The sequence below is a fragment of the Lissotriton vulgaris genome, chromosome 6, assembly GCF_964263255.1.
Source record: "Lissotriton vulgaris chromosome 6, aLisVul1.2, whole genome shotgun sequence".
Classification (NCBI taxonomy): Eukaryota; Metazoa; Chordata; class Amphibia; order Caudata; family Salamandridae; genus Lissotriton; species Lissotriton vulgaris.
This window is the reverse complement of record NC_141694.1, coordinates 1,519,280,730-1,519,306,200: the sequence shown is the minus strand read 5'-3', so window position 1 is coordinate 1,519,306,200 and position 25,471 is coordinate 1,519,280,730.

The window sequence follows — 25,471 nt, the reverse complement described above, 5'->3', positions numbered from 1 at the left end:
CATGCTAAAGGCATGCTAGGGAAAGGCATATGCATGAAAATAGCTTTGTGTTAACAGTCACGTGTGGTTATGACCGCATTTTAATGGCTGTTTCCTGTCATTTCCATCACAGAGGAAGTGATAAGAGTGTCACACCACAAAATTGTAAGTTTTGTTAGTAGGAGAAACAGCTGTGTGAACTATAAGATTTAGGAACTTTCAATTAAAATAGGCTCAATGCGTTACTGTCGTCTATAATGATGTCTATGACCTACTTCAAGTGTAATAAACAAGGAACATTTTATTGGCATGCAGCCATTTATATGAAGAAGTTCTAAGGATCATTCTTATTACAAATGGGATAGCTTTGAGTTATAGGTTATCTTTCTTTCTTAGCATCCCATTTACCAGAATTTATGTTATTGACTTTTCTTGTACATAAGTTTGAGATTTAAGAGGCATGGAATTTAAATAGTTGCACATATTGTTTCTTAACTTCATTACAATGTATCATAGCATAGCAGTAACTTCTTTTATTGGTAGGCTGTGCATCCACATCTTGTTGGAGATTACAGAGGACTTCCGGACTGTCTCCCGGTACTTGCAGTGGAAAGGATTTTGAGTGGTACACAAACAGGCAAGAGATGGGTGAAATCAACAAAGCCAAATGAGCTGTCATTGTAAGCCTACTCAGAAAGGACTCGGGCTTCTACTCAGTTGATGTTATGGTGGTCAGCCAGTATTGTATGAGCTGTTCCATCATTTGCTTTGCACATTCCACTTATCCATCCTTTTGAGGATGGTAGGCCAAAGATGAACATAAGTCCGGGCATAATTTCAAAAGCTTCTCGCAACAAAGCATAGCAAGTGGTGGCACCCATGGAATGCCTACCTGATCTGTAATAATGCAAGGCTGCACATTATATTATATTTTATTGAAATTGCATTTATATAGCATTTGCTACCCCTGAAGAGGCATCAAGTGCTTTTTCATCGAGTAGCACACTGCTCCGGAACTCAAACAGGATTAGTGGGAATTATTATGAGGAACTATGAAATTAATTTGAGTGGTGGACAAGTAGTCTGCTATTTGGATTGAAAGGGAATAGTTGAGGGATAAAAGAGGGAAGGGTCTGGAAATGTGTGACATCTTTTAATGTTGCTGGCAAATGTTTGAAAAGATGACTACATTCATTCCTGGCTTTACCAACAACTCATAAGTTTACCCACGTATGTGAAATGTCTAATAAATAAAGTTGCTAAAACATTTTCCCCCCTAAAACATTTTGTTGCAGAATTCTTTAGTAAAACAAAATTCGTTTTGATGCTTTTTCCACCAAATAAGAATTTTTGAAATATTTTTCAGCCACTGATTTTTTTTTAACTATACCCCCTTTGTGAAGTTGATGAAGTTAAAACAAAACTTCATGAAGAAAAAGCCAAAATAACAAAATCTGCAACCCCCTGATTCGTTGCAGTGTGGTATTATATATTTACACATTAAGCATGTGATATATATATTCTAATTAAAGGAGATTTCACTTCAAGGTAATGTGTCTAGTAAGAAAAGACATTGCATGGAAGAGGTCCAGATTACCTCAAAAAATTCTTTGGCCCTTCATGTTGACATAACTGCTAAGACTGACCTCCTTGAACTGTCCACCCAGGTATAGAATAGAAGAATAGAATACGCACAAGGGCATCCCAGCGCTTCATGTGACACCATTCTATCACCACTGATTACGGAAAGAGGAGAGTCTTCAGCTGCTTCCTGAATCAAGTCAATAAAGCTTTATTTCGATATGAAATATCTTAAAAGCATTCTCACAATTAAAACACATTTCATGATAAATAGAATTTGGTTAAAAAATTACATTAACAATCAATTTTTACAATGGAATAATAAAAATGTATTAAACTATAGCAGCTTTGATAAATGGTCAAATTCAAGACAAATGAAATCTGGGAGCTGATTCCAAAATGTAGCTGCATTATAGGAGAACGGCCTGCCTCCGACCGGGCCCGTTTGATCCTAGGGACTACAAACAGACGCTTATCATTGGATCTTAATAATCTTCGGGCGCAATAAGGTTGCACCATGGGCTGAATCAGAGGGGGAGCCATTACCAGAGATGGACTTATGAACAATGCGCATGGCTTTGAACCTGATTCTTTCTTGAACAGGGAACCAGTGCAGCAGACCAAGCACCAACTTAACAGAATTCCATTTAGGGATGTTCAGCAAGAGACGGGCCGCACAATTCTGGGCAATCTGGAATCTCTTCATGGTTCCCTGCGGCGCACCCAGACAAGACGAGGGCCTGGACCAACATTCGCCTGGCATTAAATGGAAGCAAGGGAAGGACCTTGCGTATCCATCTAAGAAGACCATAACAGGTCCCTACCACTTTACATGCTTGAGCAGAGAGGTTCAGATTGCTGTCCAACCAAAACGCCTAAACTCTTAATTTGTTTCTTTGGGGCAGGTGGGGCACCAAGACAGCTGGGCCGCATAAGGTCCAAGTTATTCGGGGATGAATGGCTCAGGATCATGATTTCTGTCTTTGCACCATTCAACTTAAGAAAGGACAGGTCCATCCATTCAGATACGTTAGTAAGGTAGGCAGCTAAACCCGGCACAGATTTATCTTGCTGACCGAGAGACACCACTAATTGGGTGTCATCAGTATAAGTCACAGCATGGATTTCCCAGAGGAGTAACACCCCCGCCAAAGGCCTCAAGTGGATGTTACACGTGGTAGGGCTCAGTGATGACCCCTGAGGAACTCCGTACTGCAAGGGTCTTTGCTTCAAAAGGACTGTAGCCACTTTAAGGCAGTATCTGTGACTCCCATCTCCCTGAGTCTATGAATCAAGATTTGATGGTTCACGGTATCGAAGGCTGCTCTGAGATTTATTAAAATAATAGCAGCGCAGCCTCCCTCATCCAGGATATTTCTAGATTCTTTAACCACAGCCAGGAGTGCCGTCTCCATGCCCTGATGACACCTAAAACCAGTCTGAGTCGGGTGAAGGTAGTCATTCTCCTCAAGATTAGCTGCCAATACGGAATTCACATGTTTTTCTGTTAATTTGCTAATTCCTGGAAGTAAAAAGATGGGGCGATCGTTGGACCAGTCCGCAAGATCCAAATTACTCTTTTTTAAAAGGGCCCTAACACTCGCTTGTTTACAAAGAGAAGGCACTTGCCCGTCAAAAGAGAGGCATTTATTACATCCAGCATAACTGGGCAAATTATCTCTGAAACCAAATTCAAAGTGGCCGGAGGGGCAGGGTCTGCAGGAGGTCCTGATTTCCACCGCTTCAGAAGATCCTGCAATACAGGCAAGAAAAGCGGAGGATACTCTTCCAGCATAGCCTGTTGTGGTGGCAGTGAAATATCTATATCTGGGATCCTTTGATGAAAACTAGAATAGATGTTATGAACTTTAGTAGGGACAAAGTTAGCTAACTCCTCACAACGCTTTAAGGCATTATCGCCATCACTAGGGAGACTAGGGGGAATAAGAAGTGATTTCATAATTTAAACAATTTCCGAAAGGGCATTAAATGCTGAAATAATTTTTCTGTGATAATAGCTGGCTTGGGCAGCTTTTAATTCCTTTTTATAAACCTTGATCGCCTCTCTATATTTGCCCTTACTTATTACTGTAACATCCTTCCTCCATGACCTTTCAAGTTGCTTACAGGATTTCTTGAGTTGTCTCAGAGTATCAGTATACCACGCTCTCTTATTCGGGCCTACCCGGTGACACAACTCTTTCTTTGGGAGAACTAAGTCAAGCGAGGACTCCAGCCAATTGTTAAAATTCTCATTCGCCTTTGTGTGGTCGGAATGAGGGGTGGGAGTGGACTCGCGGAACCTCGATGGACTCAACCAAAGTCATATCAGTGAGATTGGTCAATAAGGGATCAAGCAAATGTCCCAAATTATGAGTAGGACCAGTCACTATTTGCTTGAATTGAAATGTTTCTAAACATTCAATGAAGTCCTGCGTTGGAGAAGAATTGAGATCCTCAAAATGTAAATTCAAGTCGCCCAAGATGGAAAAATTGGACGACAGACTCACTCATAGCTATATCAGGGAGATCTTTGCAGCAATTACCCAGTGCTCCTGGTGGGCGATATATGAGAATCCCGGGAAAAGTATAGTACGGAGAGAAGCTTATAGCAAATGAGAAACTTTCCCAATCAGGTACATGGCCTCTAAGGGCCCTACATCTATAGATGTCCTTACAGATAATAGCAATCCCCCCACCGACCATTAGCCCGATCTTGCCTGAAAATGGCATAATTTGAGGGGAGAGCTTGAACTATGTCCGCATCAGAATCCTTATTTGTCCATGTTTCAGTGAGAAAGAGTACATCGGGACTCCGCTCCTCCAGAAGTAAGTGAATTTGTATAGAATGTTTTTGGAGGGAGCAACAGTTAAGTAAAAGATTAGAAATGGGTTTTGCTATGCCTTTACCGGTAGTCAATGGGGAAGCAGCCTGGAGGGGCTTAAACTTATAGTTACACCAGAGGCAGGATATGTTCTCCTCCTCTAAAGACAGGCTATGCACACACTCATTCCTGCATTCACCTTTAATTCTAAGGAGCTGTGGGGCTGGGTAAGATGGCGGCGGTGTGCTAGACCGCTGTGAGATGAGTCCTGACCGGTGCCGGTAACAATGGACAATGCGGGACGAGAGCCATGCTGAAAAGCTGAAATAACGCCATATTAATCAGCTTGAGCTTGAGCCTGAGCTTTGAGCTGGAAAAAGAAACATAGTGCTTGCCTAAGAGAATAAAAGCTCCAGAGGGGAAAAAAAATGGACATGGAAGCTTTAATCCCTCGAAAAAACACGGAATCGACAAACGAGAGGAGGGCTGTACTAGAAACTCAGCTCTCCCTTTTCACCTCCCTGATTGGTGTTTCAGTGTTGCGGCTACTTGGAGGATTGTGGTCCGTCAAGTCCTCTCTAAATAACAAACAACGAACGGACATTTACCCGACTGCTAAGCCTGACGCTGAAGTCATGGCCCCAAAAAGTGCTGCTGCAGTGGCAGCGTCCGCAAAGACGAGAGCGGCAAAGCAGGCACTTCGTGATCGGGAGCGGATGTCGAAGCGGGGTGGCCCTGATGTGGAGCATACTCCCAAGTCAGCAAAACAACTGGGGGCTACAACCAGACCTTCAGTGGTAGAACTGCTCCGTAGAGTTCCGGGGGTATCCTCAGTCAAAATGCCTCTGAAGCTTCCTGCGACCGATGGTGAGAAGCTACAGCGGGCTGCGGTGATCTCGTCGAGCGAATTGGAAAAGGCGGCAGCCGGAGGTGAAGTATTGGAGCGGAATAGAGGAGCTGAAGGTGTCGTTAGACCTGAGCCTGCTTCTACTGAAACTCTGGTAGCTGGAAATACACTGGGTGGTTCAGAGGTTGCTGATTCATTCAAGAAGGGTGCACATCCCAAAGGTATGACTCCCCAAACGTTTCTTACCAATCCTCCAGAGACTCCTCTGTTACAAACTCTATAGATGACACTTTTAATAAATGATTCAATCTGTTTATCTACCATGTCCTGTGATTTGGGGGTACAGGCTTTAACACCAACAACCACATCCTCAGTGGTATGTGACTCTGGGGAGGCAATCTGCTTATCTGCCACGTCTGGCATTCTGGGGGCACAGACTGTAACACAACCAAACTCCTTGTTGGTATTTGACTCTGGGGAGGCTATATTAGCTAATCATGAAATAGCTGATAAAGCAGAAACTTTGGAGGGAATCTTGGATGGTAAAGAGCCAGGAATAACACATACTCTTGGGGCAGTCGCCGCTGAGACAATTGAAACCGATAAGGATCCTACAGACTTTTTTTCATTCTCTGAGGATGCCGACTGGTAGGAGGAGACTGAGGAGGACCTCGAGGGCGATACTGAGTCCAATATTACTACCGATAGTGACCAGATCTTGAAACTTAATGACCCTAGGGTTAGCCGGAAAACTGCTCTAAAAAAGAAAAAGAGCCACCATGGTGCATCAGACCTGGCCTGGGATTACTCTCCGTCAATACAATCTATGAATCAAAATCAAAATCATCCACCCCACGCCTCTTGTTCATTGCCACTGGACCACCCAGATCAATCAGGGGCTACCTTGATCACAGTGATGGACACAGTACTTCAGGCTATTGCCTCCCATCGTGAAGAAACCTCAATGGGCGCAAGACACAGGCAGCCATTCATAAAGATCAGGGTGTTGTACGCAAACTAACTAAAACAGTGGGCACCTTTAACGATGGAATGACCGAGATGGAAACCCGTATAGTGTCCAACGAAACAGAAGCTGCTGCAACCCAAGAACAAGTTGACTCCCATGAGGCCGAATTAGAGGACGTCAGGTGGAAGTTAGAAGACTGCGAAAATCGCCTACGCCGAAACAATTTGCGCGTCTTAGGCATTCCGGAAAAAATTGAGGGCAATGACATCCGAGCCTTTATTATACAACTTTTCCAAGATACACTCCCTGAGCTCTCCACTTGGAACTGGGACCTTGAAGTCCAACGTGCCCATAGAGTACCATTAACACTGAAACCTACAGCGAAACAGGGGGGTTATCCCCGAGCTGTTTTAGTATACTTTGGGAATTTTCTCTTAAGACAAGCTATATCTGATAAAGCCAGACCTGAAGCACGACGAAATAGAGACTCCATCTCGTATTTCGTGCAACCGGATTTCTGCCACGTAACTGTGGAAAAGAGATGGTGCCTACGACAACTAATTAAGCCATTTTTGGAGAAGAAGGCGCAGGCGTACCTCAACAATCCGGCCAAATTGAAGATAATAATTGGAGGAAAGACAAGATTCTTTACAACTGAGATTAAGGCGAAAGAGTACTTGGATAGTTTGAACTAACTAATGATAGAATCAGGAGAGTGGTGGGGGTAGAAGGAGGATAGTACTGTTATTTCATTTTACCATCTTATTTTCATTTGGATAGGCATTTAGATCTATTCATGTAGAGTAGACCTGGGTGTTATTGTCGATTTTTTAATGTTTCATAGTGATAAAAATAACAAAGGTACCTTGACCAGTATTTAAAACATGGAAAAGTCTGTTTGGTAGATTAACGGAATAGATATATGGTATATGATATTATATGACATGACAGGGTATGACTTGAAAGACCAACTAAGAAGATTGTGTTCCGCTATTATCTTTTGCTTCTTTTCGTCCTCCTTGTCCTCTCTCTTTCTCATTGTCTCCTTCCTCTTTTCCTTGATCGCTGCTCCTCTTTTTTTATTTCTTTTTCGTCTCTGCACTGTAATTTTCTTGTTTTCTTTTTCACAATTTAATATTACTGAGCACTGGTTACGAAACATTTCTCCATCACCACAGACTCTAACAGAGTATCATTGCCTTTTCTTGTGGTTTGAGGGGGGGGTCTAGGGGGTTGGGGGGCACTGCAAAAAAACAAAAACAGCAAGCTCAAATACTCAAGAGATACATTAAAGTCTGTAGCAAGTAATGGCCAATTAAGTGTAAGAAAGTTGAAATTGTGGTTATTAAGTGTGAGCCAAAATCCGTTCCGCTCGCGGATTTTTGGTAAATCCGCAATCCGCGAACTCCCGCGAATTTACCGAAAATCCACGAATCCGCGAGCGGCGGATCCGGGGGGCAAAAGTTCAAGCCTTCAAGCTTGAAGTTGTTGTAACTATTTTAGGATGGTGCTGGCAAGCTGCCAGCGCCATCCTAAAATAGTTACTAAGTTAGCTTCAACAGGAAGCACTAATAGCTAAAATAAAACAGGTGCTCGAGCACCTGCTTTATTTTATCTATTAGTGCTTCCTGATGAAGCTAATTTAGTAACTATTTTAGGATGGCGCTGGCAGCTTGCCGGCGCCATCCTAAAATAGTTACAGGATGATGGATGGACAGCTCACTCAAGGGACCCCTGCGCACATCTGTGTGCATAGTAACACACACATGGCCGCTGGAACTAGTTGAAGCTCAAACTCAGTGACTCATTCATCAGCCCAAAAACAATCGTGAGCGTCATCGAGACTGGGCAGGTGTGCCTTCTTCCCCAATCTACCGTCGAAAATCAGCTGTGATGCTGGATAGAGGCCTTTGTATCCTTGACTTTCACGAGCGTAATCCTCGTGCTGTTTCTGTGACCCGGAGCTTCTTTCTCTTGATCTGCTGCTCTGATCGGTCTCTGACCTTTTATACTCACAAGAGGCATGTGAACTCGCATGGAAGCCCCGCCCATTTGGTCCCGCTCACACATTCGCGGTGTGCACCGTCTTTCCGCCATTTACCCACTATGATGGACAGCTCACTCAAGGGACCCCTGCGCCCTTCGGGGCGATTGCATAGTAACACATACATGGTCGTTGGAACTAGTTGAAGCTCAAATTCAGTGACTCATTCATCAGCCCAAAAACAATCGTGAGCGTCGTTGAGGCTTGGCAGGTGTGCCTTCTTCCCAAATCTACCGTCGAAAATCAGCTGTGATGCTGGATAGAGGCCTTTGTATCCTTGACTTTCACGAGCGCAATCCTCGTGCTGTTCCTGTGACCAGGAGCTTCTTTCTCTTCATCTGCTGCTCTGATCAGTCTCTGACCATTTATACACACAAGAGGCACTTGAACTTGCACAGAAGACCCCCCCATTTAAAAAATCTGCAAAATCCGCTAATCTGCAAATTTGCGGATCCGCGAATACGCAAATCTGCAAATTCGCGGATCGTGGATCTGCGAAATCCGCCCATGCTTAGTGGTTATATCTACTTAGGCGAACAATGTTTTATAGTGATACTGTTGGTATGATTATTGAACTTGTATGATGGGGAAGCTAAAATTCTGTTGTTGGAACATCGCAGGCCTCAATGATAGGGCTAAAAGGGTACAACTATATCAGATAACTCGCCAAGAATCCTATGATGTCCTCTGCTTGCAGGAGACCCACATCTCGGTGGGAGAGAAAGAGCTGTTAAAGATACCCGGTTATAATATTCTTGCTGTAACAACGCAAACGTCCAAAACATGTGGGGTTGCTATCCTAGCAAAAACATTCTTGGGCCAACCTAGGCGCAGACTGGCTGATCCCCATGGTAGATGGGTTATGGTACAACTTGACCTAGGTATCACCATCTGCTCGGTCTACGGGTCGAACCTAGACGACCCCCAGATATTTCAAGAACTTGAGTTAGAATTGGCATCCTGGACAGGCTCATTAGTTTTCTGTGGAGATTGTAATGTAGCTTTGGGTGCTATATTGAATAGTCAATCACATCAGGCTTATAAGGGGCGTAAACCTAAGATTTATAGGGCAGTGAGGCAACTTATGGATAGCCATAACTTAACTGACGTCTGGGATTTGAAGAACGGAAATGATCCTGGATATACATATTTTTCTTTTCCCCACAATAAGTATGTCAGGATCGATTATATAATGGCATCTACGGAAAATGCTGCAAATTCGATGATAGTTAAGTCCCCTTAAACACTATCAGACCACAATGCGTTTATCCTTACTCTTGATATCACCAAGTATAAGAGACCTTACTATCAGTGGTCATTCGATCGAAAGCTTCTGGTGAACAGGGAGTATATAACTCACATAACACTCTGGGCACAGGAATTTTTTGATTATAATCAGTACAGCGCCTCTAGATTTGTGGTCTGGGACTGCTTTAAAGCAGCCCTAAGGGGAGAGACTATCGCCTACGTGGCTAAACGTAAAAAGAACCAGGACAGCTTAAATCTACAACTTAATTTGGAATTAGCAAGCTTAGAGGCGCAGCACGCCACTCAGATACATCGTGGGGAAGAAAGTCAGAGTACTTTGCGAAAAATATTAGTCCTCAAGAAAGAGATCAATAATGGCCTAACAAAAAAAGCAACCAAAACTTTCCAGGCAAATCAAAGAAACATCTATGAGAATGGGGAAAAGGTGGGAAAACAACTTGCCCTTTGAATATGCCCGAAACAATCTCATAATGCTATACAAACTATTGACTTTGAGGGGCAGAAATGTACTTCATCTGTTGACATTGCAGGGGCCTTCCAACGTTACTACCAAAAACTCTATCAAAATGAAGATCAACAGATGGTAGCAGATATAAAAAACTTTCTAAGTAACTGGCTTTTACACTCGGAGTTAACTAGGACGATTAATGATTTAACTAGGGAAGATCTTGAAAAGGAAATCTCAATTACCGAGCTTGAAATGGCACTTTTATAGCTAGCTAATGGAAAAGCCACAGGTCCAGATAAAATCCCGTTGGACCTCTATAAAATACTTGGGAAGCAGATTATGCCCTATTTATTAGATTTGTTTCTTGGAGTGCAATATTGTGGCATTCCACCTGAATCCTCGAAATGCACAAATATAGCCATCTTTCCCAAAAAAGGAAAGTCTCCTGAGCTGCCATCTTCATACCGTCCTATATCACTTATAAACTCTGATTCAAAACTTTATGCCAAGATTCTCGCTAACCGACTGATTAGGGTTATTGAGCATCTGGTCTCCCCATGGTAGCATGGCTTCATTCCCGGCAAGGGTACAACAGATCATACCCGGTGAGCCATTTCCCTTTTTGACATCATGGGAGCCATGGGGGGCCGGATGTCAATGATCCTGCTCGACGCCGAGAAGGCCTTTGACCGAGTGTCTTGGCAGTTCCTGTGGGGAGTTTTGGAATTAAACAACTTCGGAGAGGGTCTTATTAAATCCATCAAAGCACTTTATGCAGAGCCTAAGGCCAAACTCACCATCGGCGGTATAGAGTCAGAGTTTATTAATATCCAAAGGGGCACGAGACAGGGGTGCCCGCGCTCCCAAATCTTATTCGCCCTTAACATTAACCCACTAACATCAAAACTACTTACCTCCACCTTAATAGAACCGGTGAAAGTTGGCATATTTAACACTAAAATTCTAGCCTACGCCAATGACGTGGCGGTATTAACACCTAACCCCACCGAGGCAATTCAGGAGATAGAGCAAATCACCCAGACCTTTGGCTCTTACTCAGGGTATTCCCTGAATAGGGATAAAACAATGGGGCTAGGCACAGGAAATACCTCATTTGAGAGCCCTTATAGAGTCAACCAGGCTACATATCTAGGGGTGTCTATATCTCCTAATGTTAAGGAAATCAACCAACTTAATTATGATCCACTGGTTAAGAAAATTAAAAAGGACCTCATTAGAGTAAATAACCTTCATTTGTCAATGTTAGGTAAGGAAAATAATCACAAAATGAATGTTTTTCCAAAAATACTATATTTATTTCGAGCGATTCCGCTAATGATTGAGGACAATATAATTTAAGTTTTAGACTCTTGTATGTCTAAATTCATATGGAATTAAGGGAAAATCAGGAGAGCGTTGCCATTTCTGACATTACCACATAACAGGGGAGGGCTGGTCATTCCAAATTTGACACTATATTTATGGGTAACTCTTCTTCAGCAAATGGCACCCTTGTTTAATACCGAATCTAATATTGTTCCCGTAGCAGATCAGTATATACCTTCGATCTATGAATTGATATTAGGGGACAAAGCCAGAGGGTTGCTATTAAGGCAGGTAGAACCGTCGTATTTAAAAAAAAACAAGCTTAAGGTCATTATTGATGCATGGAAGATCTGGAAACATATATCAAAATACCTAGCAATACCAAAATACAATAAATACACTCCTCTCTGGCATAGTTCGATTTTACCAGGATATCTCAATGATAGCACCTCTAGAAAATGGGAGAACTCGGGGATTGTCACTCTGAGTAATTTCTTTGGCCATGGACCTACAGCGACATTTGAGGGCTTACAGCAAAAAATCTCGATCCCCCCTACTGATTACCTAAAATATATCCAAGTATATACTAGTATTCGGCACTGCTCACCAAGAATTAAATTAGAAAGTATTCCTTTCTTTGAAATTATTAATAGGCGGACCACTGGGATAGGGACTATATATGAAATACTGATTAAATGCCTTAGTGACGATCTGCAGCATGTTGAGAGAGGATGGCCAACAAAATTAGATAACCCAAATATAGATATTGGCACCTCATTGATATTGTCCTCCAAACTGTTTTTAGCGTCCAACCTCAAAGCTCAGTATTAGCGAATGATATACGATCTCTATTATACACCTTCAAAAATATTCACTTGGGGCTTACGGCCTAATGATGATTGTCCAAGATGTGGTCGGCCCCCAGCGCATCTTACGCATATGTTTGCTGAGTGCCCTAAATTAGACCTAATTAAAAAGATGATCTCTGAATATTGGACGGAATTTTTTGGGCACGAACTAAGAACTTCATTGACTGTGTATGTTCTAGGTCATGATGAATCTCTGGGGTACAGCAGGGAGGAAGTAATGTCTGTGTTTATAGGCCCGGCAGTACTCTGAATCATACTGGCTGCCCGCTGGAAAGAGCCTGAGGCACCTACCTTTCAAATGTGGTTAAGCCGGTTTTTGGGGATTTACAAACAGGAACTAGCTATTTATAAAACTAGAGGAAGAAAATCAAGAACTATCGGGCCCAGATTTGGGCTCCATTTACTAAATGGTATGATAACAAAAGAGGCCCTTAGGCTCCCTGAATGATAGAACTATGAGCCTTATATTCTTATTACGAAATTGCCTCTGATCTGATTTTCCTTCTTGTTTGTTTTAAAAAAAAAAAAATTATATTAATGTAAGATTATGACTCTTTTACTTATGATGTTTTTTATTGGTCATTAACTACTGACGATCTAATATATAAGAACTGATTGTTTTTGTTGTATTGATATATGTATTTTGATCTTGCTCAAATAAAAAAAAATAATAATAATAATAATTCTAAGGAGCTGATCCCTATTATAGCCACCCCTATCTGCGGGGGATCGGGTAGGCAAGCCATCCAATTCTACATGGAATTCCTCTGTAGACGAGGATAAACCTTTCCACCCATTTTCACATCATACGTTAAGCAGACGTTTATAAATTTCCACAAAGCATTCTATAATGCCTTATAAAGCATGACATGTGACTCATGGATACCATAAAGATGTGAAGAACTTTCTTTCAAAAATAGACAAAGGAATCACACCCCTTTACTCCTGAAATCGCTATGAAGCATGCACCAAGCAGCCAACATTAAACAAAAACTCAAACAAGTAATAATTAAATGCTGAATAGTCGGATCAAGGTAGAAATATAGATTTTCATAACTATGCGTTAGTAGCAACACAAAACCTCAAAACTATTGTACATTTACTGTACTTTGTGAAGCATGCACAACTTATAGATTCATATATCACAGTTCTTCCATGATTTATTTTTCTTTATACATTGAAATTGCTCGGTGATAGCCTCATAAGCAATTATACGGCATCTGACAATCAATCAATCAAGAAATTTGTATAGCCCGCTACTCACCCGGAGGGTGTCAAGGCGCTTGGGGGGTGGGGGTCCGCTACTGCTCGAATAGCCAGGTCTTGAGTTGCTTCCTGAAGGAGAGGTGGTTTGGGTAAGACGGAGGTGGATGGGGAGGGAATTCCAGGTCTTGGCTGCCAGGAAGGAGAAGGATCTTCCTCCCATGGTGGCTCTTCAGATGCGTGGAACGGCGGCGAGGGCGTGGCTGGTCGATCGTAGTTGGCGGGTGGGAGTGTAGAAGGTCAGGCGGTTGTTGAGGTACCTGGTGCCTAGGTCATGGAGGGCTTTGTGTGCGTGGGTGAGTAGGCGGAACGTGATTCTTATGCTGACGGGGAGCCAGTGCAGGTCTCTCAGGTGTCCGGAGATGTGGCTGTGGCGGGGGATGTCCAGGATGAGTCGTGTGGAGGCGTTCTGGATGCGTTGGAGTCTTTTCTGCAGTTTGGCTGTGGTTCCGGTATAGAGGGTGTTTCTGTAATCCAGTCAGCTGGTGACAAGTGCCTGGGTGACCGTCTTCCTGTTTTCGGTGGGGATCCATCGGAAGATCTTTCGGAGCATGCGTAGGATGTTGAAACATGAAGACGAGACGGTGTTGACTTGTCTGGTCATCGACAGGGAGGATTCCAGGATGAAGCCCAGGTTGCGTGCGTGGTCCGTTGGTTTGGGTGCGCTGCCTAGGGCCGGGGGCCACCAGGAGTCGTCCCTGGCAGATGGTGATGATCCAAGGATGAGGACTTCCGTCTTGTCTGAGTTCAGTTTCAAGCGGCTGTTCTTCATCCATTTGGCTACTTTTTGGTCTGCTGATGGTTTCTTCAGGAGGGCGCTGAGTTCGGCAGGTTTCCAGCTCTCCAGGAAGGTGGCGGTGTTGAAGGAGCAGTTGATGATGTCCCGGAGTTGGGGTGCGATGACGGAGTCGGCCTTGTTGAAGACGTGGTGAGGGCATGGGTCGGTTGGCGATCCGGAGTGGATAGTGTTCATCGTGCGAATGGTGTCTTCGTTGTTGACTGGGGTCCAGTCGCGGAGGGTGGTGGTGGGGGGCGTCCATTCTGTGGTGGGGTGCGTGGTCTGTTCGCCGAAGCTGTTGTGTATGTCTGCGATCTTGCTGTGGAAGAACGAGGCGGTGGAGTGGCTGAAGGAGATGTGCTTGCTGGAGGAGAAGATTGGGTCAAGCGTGTGTCCGGTGTAGTTGGTGGGGGTGTTCACCAGTTGCTTGAGTCCGAGGTTGGCGAGGTGGTCCAGTAGGGTGGTGGTGTTGTTGTCGTTGTTGTTCTCCAGGTGGAAGTTGAGGTCCCCTAGGAGGATGTAGTCAGCGGAGGGGAGGGTGTGTGGGCTGATGAAGTCTGCGATGTCTTCGCTGAATTGTGTGCGGGGTCCTGGGGGTCTGTAGATGAGGGTGCCTCTGAGTGTGGTCTTTGGGTCGGTGTGTATCTGGAAGTGAAGATGTTCGGCGGCTGTGAGGGTGTCCTCGGAGTTGGTCGTGATGAGGATGCTGTTCTTGTGGACGATGGCGATGCCTCCTCCAGTCTGGTTGACGCGGTCCCTCAGTGTGATCTTGTATCCGTCCGGGATGGCTATGGCGATGTCGGGTGCTGAGGAGGCGTTCATCCAGGTCTCCGTGAGGAAGGCGACCTCCGGAGATGTGGTGTCGAGCAGGTTCCATAGTTCCACGGCGTGTCTGTGGACGGAGCGGGTGTGGAGCAGGATGCATTTCAGGTGGTTGCTGTTGGTGCTTAGCGGGTGCGGGTGGGTTGCAGGTCCGGATGCAGGTGAACTTGCAGGATTGGCAGGTGAAGGGTCCGTGGGCGCGTCCTGGGGTGGCTCGGTGGCAGCCGGGGAGGCGTCCGGTGTTAAGTGCGCTGAGGGTGGCGGCGTCGTACGTCCGGTGGGTGGGATGGCACCTGTGGGGTCCAGGGGTCCTGGCGCTGTGCGCGGTCCAGGCGCAGACGGGCTTGTCTTTGGTGCGCCTTTGGCGCACCCGCTGCACGTGAACGCTGTGCGTACGTGCGGACTCTGCCATATGTGGAGAGTGGGGGCGGAGCGAGGGAGGAGCAGCTGGGAGGCGGAAGCGGGGTGGCGAGTGGGGAGGGGAGCGATGCGAGGTGAGGCTGAAGGAACAGGGGTGGGGCCGTGGGGGGGCAGCAGCAGGGTTCGGGGAGCGGGGTGGATCAGCGGGAGAACGGTGAGAGCAGAAATACAATCAGGTGCACAACAGTGACAAACAGGGGGAGGACAGCGGCGATAGCAGGCAAACAGTCAGGGGCACAAAAGCGGGAGAGAAAACGGCGATGGAGCGGACAAACCAATCAGGGGCACAACAGTGACAAACAGGGCACAACAGCGGGAGAAAATACAGAGTACTGGCACAATACAATAACAATGCAAGAAACAGTTACTGGCAGTGGCGGCGGCAAACAGGGACTCGGCACACGCAGGTGGGCCACGCGGCGGATGGAGCGACCGGCACTGACCAGGTCAGGACAATGTGTTGAACAAGACAACCACGTTACTAACAAATTAATTTGAACAATGACGATTTGACCACAGTATCAAACCATAATAATATTTACTAAAAGGAAATAAACTTTTAAAATGACCATGGTTTTAAATGATGTACTTTGCAGGTTTCAATTCACATATTAATGGTTAATAGGATCCCAGGGCTCTGGGGCAAACTTTCCCTTCACAAATTAGGAGAGAAAAAGTGTTAAAACAGGGAATTGTTCACACAAATGGTCACTGTACGTGTTGACTCTAACAGATATTGCAATGCTCAGTGGCATGAATGGAAAATCATTCCTGGCACAGCAAATCGGCCCTGTCATATGGAATTCAAAGTCTTGAAGGGAAATCAGCTTTCACTGCAGGCTGCCAAGTCTAAATGAGGTTCTTAAAGCACCTGCACATCTGAGCGTCAAGCAATTCTTCCACTATCTTGCCTGAAAACAAAAAGAGGCCCTGCCCTTTCGCCACTAGTGACCTTTTCCAGCGAACATAAACTAATTATGTTTGCGAGAGAGGAAGGGAATTCGTACGCGGCTCTCCCTAGGAGTTGTCACTCATGCTTCGTTCAGCACTGTTAGGCTTGCAGCTTGTAATTCAAAATGTGACTTTCCCCTCATCAGCTCATAGCCCCAGGAAGCTCGGCTGCTTAAGTGCTTAAAGAGATACTAGAGGGTGCTCCAATTTATGTGGGATAAACTCCCCGTGACTGAAGCGCGGGGGAACAACCTTCTTCGCTCACCACGCTGCCCATTTAGCAGTGGTACAGAGAGGCCCTTTGTTCGCTGTCACTTAGCAGCAATTACAGCCCGTCAAAACAGTTTTTGTTTTACGACAACGTGTTAATGGGCCCACGGTTGGGTGTGAGGAGTAACCCAAGCCGCATGCACTGAAGGGGGGTTAGAGGTTAATTGAGACTTTCTAACACAGCGCATGAGATTTGCGCAACCTTTTGCTGCAAGGGAAATCACGAACAAAAAGCAAATAACGTGATACAATTAGTTGGAAGCAGTGGGGTCAGAATTCTCAGATGCAAAAGAACGCCGGCCAAGTGAATGAGGCCAGATGGGCCACCTGGGCCTCGGTGGGTGCCAAAAATAGCTTGCCGTCATTGGCCTGGTGGATGAGGCAGGAGGTGGTATGTTTGTCCTTGAAACCCTTGTGAGAAAATGCAAGGTCAACATTTAGACTGCTGTAGCATAATTTGCTTGCCATTTCAGCTTCAAAATAATTAGTGCCTGACAAGTTCGTATTTCTGAAACTTTTATGTCTAATACTAAGCTTTCGGCACATTTTCAAAGGCTGCCCTTTCGTTTTAACTCTTGCGCTCTTGTTTATATTATTACAGCATTGGCACGTATGGCAGCATGACCCGTCTGCGCCCCCCTGGGTATTGACCCCAATGTTAGCTGCGTCTCTGGGGTGCTGGTAAATGCCATTTATTTATTTGTTTAAGTTCCAGCAAGAAAACCGTAGTCTTTCTCACAGAAATGAGGTATATAGTCACAGAATCGGAGCATGAGATCATGATCAGAGACACATGGTGCAGAGTGAGAGGTGAGTGACGGAAGGTACAAAACATAGAACATGTTACATACTGGACGTTGTTTTCAGAATGTAGTCAGGTCTCGGTGGCCTGCCACTTGAAAGGCGTGGGGATCAGAGGGGGGCGACTGGAACGGGAGCTCGGGGGAGTTGACGTTTTAGAACAACCTTGAAAGTTGGGAGGAATGGGATTAATTTCAAACCACCTGTGAGTATGAGACCGTTCGGGGATGTGCCTGGAGGTTTGTAGGTGTGACGTAGATTGCAGTTTCAGATTTGTGCCCAGGGTGTATCACAAGACCCTGTTTGTAAGGTCTGTGGGTTCAGCTCCATGCATGCTCTGAAGATCAGGGTCTGGCGTTTGCACATCGTTCTGTTTTTAGTACACATCCACCGAGCCAGGTCTCTGTTTCGGCAAGTGGAGACAATCAAAGGGGTTTGGAATAGATAAAAGACAGACATCTTAAGGCGCAAAATATTTTTGCTGTTGTGACTCTGGCGCAAAGGCTATAGCTGAAAGTGCCGCAAAGTATTTAGCTGCAGGAGATGATATTAAGACATAAAGGATGTAAAGCATACACGCATGGACATGGCCAGGATGTCTCACCTTTGCGAGATATAGTGGCTCTGTCAACCTTTTTTTTTAGGTATGCTCTATGGTGTGGCCTGTCATTGCATGGTATGGTATGGTATGGTATGGCCTGTGAAGGGACGGTATGGCATGAGCTGTTATACTATGCTATGGCCTGACATGGTGTCCTTTGCTATGGCCTATTATTGTATGGTATGGTATGGCCTGTCATTGCACAGTATGGTATGGTATTGCCTGTCATTGTATGCATTGCATTACATGGTATGGTATTGTATGTCATTTTATGGTATTGTATGACCTGTCATTGTATAGTATGGTATGGTTTGTCATTTAATATCCCAAAAACAAAATATTGAGGAAGCCCAAAAAATGACGTGAGAGGTATTACATTTTAAACCTTTTTCGAGATTTCAAAAATTGCTATTTTTAGTAAGGCCATAAAAATGTAATGCTACATTACACAATCAGCTAATTCATTACTTGTGTTACAATCTTCATAGGCGTGACAAAAATTACTTTGGCATCTATTGGAGTTTCATTACACTGCCCCACCACAAAATGTTTTTTTTATTGACATTATTTGGAAATCTATCAGCATGCACATCATGCAGTCTTACCCTCATTGCGTTAAAGAATGCACTTTCCATTCAGTTAATTTTATGTCAAACACATGTGAATGCACAGCTCTAAATCACGTGCTGTACATTCTTTGATACCAACCTGTACCTTGTAAATTGAACATTGATATTACCAGTGAGGACTAAACCCACCGACCCCACCGTATTATCTCATGATCCATTCACAATTCTCACTGTTCAGTTAGGCGATAGGAGGAAACTTAAGATTCAAATGTACTGCTTGTGAAAAGGTTACCAAAAGCCCATCTGCTGGAAAGTTTGTAAAACAGTTTTATCTTGTTGTACATAGCACATTAACATCCTCCACTGAGTCGGTTTCCTTTTTATCTGACCATGTTATCATGAGCACCCATGACTTAGGTATAGAACCAGCTGATCTTGGCTTTTCAACCCTTAAAAAGGTGGAGCTTGCATTCCCACATTTATAATAGAAAAAATATAAATAGAGCCACCTCTGAGCAAGGACGAGGACTAAGGGGCATATGTGCAACCATTTCTTTTTACGAGCCTCTAGTTGCAATTGTTTTGTGACTCACAATTAGAGACTTGCAAAATGAAATATACCAATAGATCACATGCAGAGAGAGCTACCTAAGAGGCCTCAATATTCCCTCTACTCCATTCAAGAAAAAAAATGGTTGCCAAGGTTATTGCTGTAGTTCTGGGGTGTTTTTCCACCCCTTAATGGACATTGGCTGCATCTATTCGTTTCCAGCTTATCTTTCCTGAAACCATATCATTTCGGCTCTTCACCGGGTTACCATGCTAAGGGGCCCACAATTCAAAATTGTGTGACATGCAGTGACACCATGTGAGTTGACAGGTCTGTTAACCCCGGGCGCACCAATACATTTGCTTATGTTTGGAATGTGCCTCAACTCTCTATCAGCAGTTGGTCCTAGATGTAGATTCAACATGCAACACAGTTCCTATAATACTATGTTTCGAATTATTTCTTTTTGATCAACTTTGGATTAAATCGCTAAGGTTGTTGTAAAAGCATAACATGATAGATATAATAGCCCAGAATGTCAATTGGTACATGAAAAACACCTGAAACAATGAAGTCTCAATCGAGTCCAGGGATTCTCTTATTTAATATACATTTTGAAAAATGGCAGATTCTAAAATTATTTAAAACAACAAGGGGTTCTAATATCAATGACGTGCACAGAAAAGAGTGAGAGTAAGTGCTCGAGTGATTGATCAAGGGGATCAATGAAACAAAGTGAAAATGATTTATATACAAGAGTGAGCCTGCCCTGACTCTAATAGCTCGCAAAAATGTAATTCTTTTTCACTGGCTCGTGGTTTTGAAGTCCTCCGTATTCCTTGATTTGCAATACTAGCAAGGGGATCAGGAGGTGGGGCGAGACAGTAAATTGCAGGTGCAGGCTCCAAAGGAGAATGTCGACGTTTCGACCCACAAGGAAACCGGGTGACTGAATTCCTCAGAAACGGGTTTTCATCAGGACGGGGTGAGGGAGGAAGGGGCAAAGGGTAACTCAATGTGTACGTAGGTTAAAAAGACCCCAATGTCAGTGGGCACCTGTAACAACAAACGAAAATGAGGGCTAAATATCTCTAAATCATGTCTAAAAAAGATTCACAAAAGGGGGGCGTGGATCTGCACTCACCCTTATGTGGTATGCCACCACCTGTGCGATGTTTATCCACACCCATGCACCAAACAAGATAATAAAGTTCTTAATATGGTGATATATACCCCCTTTTCCAAACCACGGCGAGAGCTCTCGAGTGCTATGTATTTGTAACGCTATTAATTAAATTGTTGTTGTGAACAACGAGCACCACTAATGGCTACCTTTTTATCCTCTTTTCAGTGCTAAATCGGCAATAAAAAATTTGGGTGCTAATAAACATCGCACAGGTGGTGGCATACCACGTAAGGGTTAGTGCAGATCCTCGTCCCCCTTTTGTGTATCTTTTTTAGACATGATTTAGAGATATTTAGCCCTCATTTTCGTTTTTTGTTAAAGGTGCCCACTGACATTGCGGTCTTTTTAACCTACGTGCACATTGAGTTACCCTTTGCCCCTTCCTCCCTCACCCCGTCCTGATGAAGACCCGTTTCTGAGGAATTCAGTCACCCTGTTTCCTTGTGGGTCGAAACGTCGACATTCTCCTTTGAAGCCTGCACCTGCAATTTCCTGTCCCGCCCCCCCTCCTAATCCCCTTGCTAGTAGTGCAAATCAAGGAATATGGAGGACTTCAAAACCACGAGCCAGTGAAAAAGAATTACATTTTTTGCGAGCTATTAGAGTCAGGGCAGGCTCACTCTTGTATATAAATCATTTTCACTTTGTTTCATTGATCCCCTTGATCAATCACTCGAGCACTTACTCTCACTCTTTTCTGTGCACTTCATTGATATTAGAACCCCTTGTTTTTGTAAATAATTTTATAATCTGCCATTTTTCAAAATGTGTATTAAATAAGAGAGTCCCTGGACTCGATTGAGACTTCATTGTTTCAGGAGTTTTCATGTACCAATTGACATTCTAGGCTATTATATCTATCATGTTATGTTTTTACAACAATGTTAGCGATTTAATCCAAAGTTGATCAAAATGAAATAATTTGAAACATAGTATTATAGGAACTGTGTTGCATGTTGAATCTACGTCTAGGACCAACTGTTGACTATAACACTTGATACCCAGGTCCTTTGACTATAATTGGGTTACCCCCTGTTTTATAACAATTCAACTGTCTATCAGACACAATATTATTATGCCCTGTTTTTTGAGGGGTAAGGATCCTTAAGAATGCATGCAAAATGTGTTCCTGAAATTGCTGAAAGAAGCAAATGGCCCTGGACAACTTTAAGAAATGGCTTTGGCTAGGCCACATGAAAAGTGCATTGAAATGGATATTGTGCTGTGAACTGTGGACTAATCTCAACTTAATTGTTGAGCTAACAACCATGGTCATAAAGCCAACCTTCCCAAAGGTTGATCTACATTGTGCTATAGAGATTTTGAGGTACGGCCCAAAATCTGGCGTAATTAAGAGCAGATTTACTGACTTATTTCGCTGGGGCATTGTGACAAGTAATCACACAAAGCATCACAATCTCTTGGAAGGGTATTTTCTTTTCAGTGGAAAGTGTATTTTATGCTGAAAAGCTCGTCTCATTTTGGTGCACATAGCACTTTGCGCAGCTTGACAACACTTTTTGTCAAGGGGGCGCTATTTGGGAGTAAGTTGGATGGATAAGTGCAAACATCCATATTTATTTTTAGGGAAGTCCAAACTACTAAATTAGCCAACTCAAGTTATGCATCAAATAAAACACCTACTTAAAGCAGGTGCCATAAAGGAGAAATTTCTCCAAGCATTCCACACATTGCACGTGTGATGCACTGCACATTACACATACAATAGACAAAAAATGTAAGTATTTTTTCTAGGCATAGGGTTTAATACTTGAAGGGATTGCTCCCAGCACACATTCTGTAGTAAATAACACACACACACACATCTCTGCATCATAGTTCAAAGGTTGTTCATGGTGCTAAGCAGCCAATGTATGCACCTATGCAGGGGCAGAAGCAACAGCTGGCCATTTTTATTAAATATAGCTTTGCATTACTTTCTCCCCATGTACAACACAGCATACAGATGTGTGTAATATACTGTGATGCGCTAAAAAATAATGTATCTGTCCCATGTGTCTGCCCATTGTACAATTTAACCCTAGGATAGAGTTATGAGCAGATCCATTATTTTTAGTGTAACACGGCACAGTAGCTGGTCAACTAAACCACCAAGCCTCATCAGCACAGGTCTCCTTACCTTTAACACACTCCCTCATCTTTGCAAGCTGGGACATAACCCCACACCAAGTGCCCGATGTAGGTAATTTCATTTTACCGGTTCATAAATACCGATTGATACCGAATCGGTATTTATGAATCGGAAAACAGTATGTAGGTAAAAAAATACCGAATCGGTAACAGTCGGAATCGTGACTCGGTAAATACCGATTCGGTATCACCCATTCAATCCTATGGACCTCCAGGCCCATAGGAATGAATGGGTGATACCGAATCGGTAATTACCGATTCGGACATTACCGAATCGGTATTTACCGAATCGGTAAAAGCCGATCTCGAAAATTCAAATGGAAGACATGTGAACCCTGCGACCAATCAGGGACACCCACCACACCCCACAACAAAGCTAATGTGAAATCAACCAATCAGATGCAAGTACCACACCCAGTACCTGGAGTTGGCCACACCCATGCAGGTGCAGAGCCACAGAAATGTTTGGAGAGCTGGAGGGGAGACAGAGGAGCAGGCTGCACTGAGCCCAGCAGATCATCACCATGGAGTCCCAGGAAGCCCAGAAGGATGGTGTGGACAGAAAAAGGAAGATCACATTTAGCCCAACTGAGCTCCAGGTGCTGGTGGAGGAGGTAGTGAAGCATTACAGCCAGCTTTTTGGGAGACAGTCCCTGCAAGTGGCAGAGTCTGTCAAAAGAACCACCTGGCTGGCCATCCAGAGCAAAGTAAATGCCCTTGGGATCACACACCGTGAAATGGAAGACATCAAAAAAAGGTGGTATGATCTGAGGATCACCACGAAAAAGAAGATAGCAAGCCAGAGGAAAGAATCTTCAGCCACAGGTGGAGGGAAGAGCCGTGCACCAAGCCTCACTGAACTTGAGCAGATGGTGGAATCCACAATGGAGCCTGAAAGCATACACGGGATTGGGGATGCTGACAGCTCAGCCAGAGCTGCAAAAAAGAAAGGTAAGATGCATGGACATGAATCCCCACCCATTCCCTGGCCCCTTCCCCAATGTGGGTTACTCATGCACAATCCACAATCCAGAACACATGTCAGTACTCACCAGCAATGCATCATGGTAGTCGTAGTCACCGGAACATTCATCAAAGCAGCCAACACAGAACACTGCATGCTATGCCACACTCCCCATACACAAGCAGTTGCAGCTCAGGAAACTGTCTGATGGGAATTTGTCCAATGGAAACACACAGGTGATCATTGTCCATGTCTTCCCACAGGAGAGTCATCGGGCAGTGCAGCGCAGGGAGGGGAGGCAAGTGCATCAGCAACGGCTGCGAGGGAGAAGCCCACAGACAAAGCAGGACCCAGCACTGTCCCTGAGGACACTACCACAATGCAGGCAACCACAGCAATAGAGGAAGACACCACAGCACAGCCACTGTCACCCCTGCTGTTTGAGACACATACTCCGGCAGTTCCTGCAGGTGCCACAACACCAAGCTCAGGGTCCTCTGTGCAATTGAGGCCAAGGAGGCAGGACGTTCCACCGCTCAGGATCCTGGAGAGCTCTGATGAGGAAGAGTAGGAGGTTCAGACACCTAGCACTCCAGCAGTGCCTGTGAACGCAGGGCAACAGGGGCCATTAGGATCTGGGCGTGCAGGTGCCCGTGGTCGTAGGGCACGTGAGCAAGAGGAGGGACAGGGGGTCTTTGCCGGGTTGGAAAGCACTATGGTGAGGATCCAGCGCATGCAGGCCAAAGGGATCATGGCAGTGCACAGACAGGTGCGCTTCCTCAACAGAAGGATGTCAAACATTGATAGGGGGATATGCTCCATGACCCTAGGAATGGAGTCCATGGCCAAAGGAATGGAGTCCATGGCAGAGGGGGTGATGGACATGGGTGTGCGCATGGGTTCCCTCTGTGACAGGCTGGAGAGTAACCAGACAGAAAGGTGCAGGCACAGGCACAAACTTAAGCAGCTGAATAAATCCATCAACCGCCTGGGAACTGCAACCACCCTGCTGTGCCGCCGGTCTGTGAACATGCAGACTGATATTGTGCACTGCTGCAGTGACTTGTCCAGGGGATGGGGAGGGTGACCTCTGCTATGGAGGTACTGCTGACACAGCAGACAGCCACTGCTGGTGACACGTGTGTCGTGGACACAGAGGAGTCCACAAGCAGGAGTGGATCCAGCACACCTGTACAGGATGTTCGCTGGAGCACCAGGCTACATGCTGATGACCCTGGCACCACTGGGCAAGTTAGCCCCCTGCCCCATGGCTCCCACAACATCATGCGTAAACGCAAACATTAACATTTCATCCATAACAGAGGACAGGTCACAGTGAAGTGAATTTTGGCCACCCAGTGTGAAAAGTGGATTTTATTTGTTTCATGTGGTCTTGATTATGTGGAGTCAGATAGTGCAAATTAAACAGAGTGCTTCAAGAAGTAAACCTGCCTGTGTATCATCAATATATTAGAAATATCTGTTTGTGATTTCGGCGCGTCTCAGTCTACCATCTGTTGCTGGCGCTGCACCTGCTGCATTGTCATCGGCTTGTTCTGTCCCATCATCCATGTCCTCATGATATGTGAGTTCTACCTCTGTGCCCTCCTTGGTGGCAAGATTATGCAGCATGGCGCAGGTCGCAATAATTTTACAACAGATCAGTGGTGTGTACTGTCGTGCACCTCCACTCTTATGGAGGCACCTAAATCTGCTTTTCAGCAGTACAAAAGTGCATTCCACAACACAACGTGTTGTTCTGTGTGCCACGTTGTAACGCCTTTCGCTCCTGGTAGATGGATTCAGGTAGGGTGTGAGAACAAATGAATGCAGGGCATATGCACTGTCACTTGGGTGGAAAATGAAATTTTGTTTAGTCACATACTCATGATTGATCCTTCTGCATTGACTATCAGTGTGTCTCACACTTACTCACCTAGCAGATATCCACCCCCAAAATCACCAGCCACAAGGCGTCTGTATATCCCAC